General features: G+C 43.7%; 1 protein-coding gene across 3 annotated transcripts in view; it reads left to right on the top strand.

The window, feature by feature from the left end:
- Nucleotides 1-2,531, top strand: part of mkxa (mohawk homeobox a) — a 1,121,182-nt gene that overhangs the window by 1,117,064 nt on the left and 1,587 nt on the right. For 2 of the 3 annotated variants that reach the window (XM_025054738.1, XM_008307734.3), the window contains exon 9: nucleotides 2,420-2,523. The gene's annotated coding sequence lies outside the window, so the exon portion shown is untranslated. Of the gene's footprint in view, nucleotides 1-1,800; nucleotides 2,333-2,419; nucleotides 2,524-2,531 lie in introns of those variants that run through there. The other variant, XR_003049441.1, reaches the window with a different exon arrangement.

Below are 2,531 nucleotides of genomic sequence, written 5' to 3'. Positions count from 1 at the left end.
ACGCCAAACGGAGGCTCTCGCGTGTAGATAATGCCGGTAAGCGTTGTAGTATATGATATAAATGACGTGTAAATAGATGAGTTGTGTCCTGTGTTGAAGGTCTGTCGTTCACGAGTCTGTCGCAGTACATACGGCCAACTTTCCAAGGTGGAGCTCTGGTGAAGAAAAAAAAAAACCCGTTGGGTTCTGTGAAAATAGTCTGAAGTATTTAGCCAAACATATCGCTCCCAGCCCCCTTGTCCTAAGATGTTTGAAGGATTTTACTTAAGATACTCTGCCTGTTACCATTTGCTGCTTTTACTCCCTACGTAGTTTGGATACTACTCCTGTAACTCTGCCTTATTTCATGTGTACAGTAGAGTTACTTTTTTTTTTTTGTTTTACTCACCTGCTCCGTCAGTGCGCGGCGTCCAACAGAGCAGAGCAATAACCCGGTAAACCACTTCACTCACGTCGTTCCTCGAATCCTCTCGGAGTCCGTGAATGAGATGCGTTCAACGTAATTACAATTACGCCGCATGAAATACTCAGCGGAGGTCGCCGCCGTGTGTGTGTTATCTGTCCCCTTGCACTCGCCTCGTCAGCTCGTTGCCAGCTCTGTGCCGTTGTATTCCGTGAACCCCTCGAGTGACTTCGTTGACCGTTCCTGTCCTCCGACGTTACTCAGACGTGAGCTGATGCTCGCAGCCTCTCGGTGTGTTAGCTGCAAATGCTCTTAGGCTTTAGTTCATTCTGGAAAACAGAAGCAATAATTGTGCTCATCGATGTCTTCAGCGTTTGTTGCTGTAGTGATTGTTTTCTCAAACATCAGTCAGTGTTCAGTGATGTTTCATTAGACCAGGCGTGGGCAAACGTTTTTGACTCGTGGGCCAAACTGCTAAAATAGTTTTAGCCTCTTTTACACAATCTACTGGGGAAATGTGGGCACTGCAGGGGGGAAGGAATTAGACAAGCGGACCGCATCCGGCCCCCGGGCCGTAGTTTGCCCATGCCTGCTTTAGACTCTGCACATTAACGTAAATCAACCTGAACCCCGTAAAATACACACACGTGCAATATGTTTGACATGACGTCGCGCTGTAGTTTCTGATTGTAAGGTGTTTGTTTCAATGCTGTAAATCACTGTGGAAGCTCGGTGTACATTCTGTAGGTAAACACCGACTCCTCACCAGTGGGTCAACCAACATCACATTTCTCTTTGTATTAGCACTTACCTAGAAGTGGAAGTAAACGTGGACTCGTCTTGACTAGAACAGCAGGCGGTCCTTACCTGATGTTTCTCAGGCATTTCAGTTCGGTGTGTAACGTGGGATTTCAACTCGTTTCTCTTGTCTCGTCTCGGCATCTGTGACATTTTTAATCGGCAAAGAAAAGAGTAGGAATCAGATAGGAGAGAATTGCATATGCTTCAGTTTGTCGTTGTGAGTCATTGTCACCTCCAACTTGATTATTCAATCTTGTGAAAATGATGTGAATGAGAACATTCTCTCTGTCACTTTCCAATAAAAAAAAAACGTGTGATTTCCTTCTCCAGTGACGCTTTGTCTCTTTCATCTCAATTAACACCGGGTTTTTTTTTTTTCACCTAGTACTATTCACCTCACATAGATGCGATTCCTCTCTGGAGACGCACTGAAGTTAACTGTACCTGGAAGGTACCTGGATGATCATCAAGCATAGCTATGGTTATTTAGCCTCACATAATTCATCTAAAAAACTGTTATTTATTTCTCTTCACAGAAGTATGATAAAAGATACTTCACTATGTGGCAGCAGATGCAGAAAGTATTGAAGTCGTTGAGGACACGGTCCTTAAAAGTTAAGCAAATTTATCTTGTATTTTGCTTAATATTAATGGAATTAATTAATTACATTGTGCTATTTAAACGGTCCACTTTGCTATGGGGTATATATATTGGATATATAATATATCAATAATGAAATACAATCAAATCTTGTTTAAAACTGAATTTAAATGTGGAACCAGGTAAATTGTACCCTCGGCGCAGTAGGTGGCAGTAATGTTCCTTAATGCAGACTTCTAGGTTGGCTTAAGCAGAAAAGAAGAAGAAAACGCCACACCACAAACAAACGGACGCCATGATAATTTGCGACTGCGATTCATGGGGAAGGTGATTTTGAACGGGGTATGATAGTTGGATTTTATCGTGAATGGTAGAAAGCGTCTTGTGGGTGAGGATGGAGCGAGGACGATGTACAACAGTAGCGGACCAGAGGACCAACCGGAGGACGGCGTCCTCGGCAGCCAGAGACCAACAAGGACTACAGTCACTCGGGTCAAGGTCCAAATTCCCGATGCTCTATGGATAAGGTCTACGTCAAACTTTGTTGTTTTCGACATAAACACTTGTATAAGATAACATTGTATTATTGGTCTGAACTCAATTTTCTCTTTCAGACAACCTCTTGGTCGGAGTCTTCACTGCTGCCGTAGGAGCTGTCGCAGCACTCAGCCACGTACAGAAATGTGTGAATGTTGGGATTCAGCTTGGGAACCCAGTGGTGAGGCA

Source organism: Cynoglossus semilaevis, chromosome 3 (assembly GCF_000523025.1).
Source record: "Cynoglossus semilaevis isolate Cse_v1.0 chromosome 3, Cse_v1.0, whole genome shotgun sequence".
Taxonomy (NCBI): domain Eukaryota; kingdom Metazoa; phylum Chordata; class Actinopteri; order Pleuronectiformes; family Cynoglossidae; genus Cynoglossus; species Cynoglossus semilaevis.
This window is presented reverse-complemented; position numbering and strand designations above follow the sequence as displayed.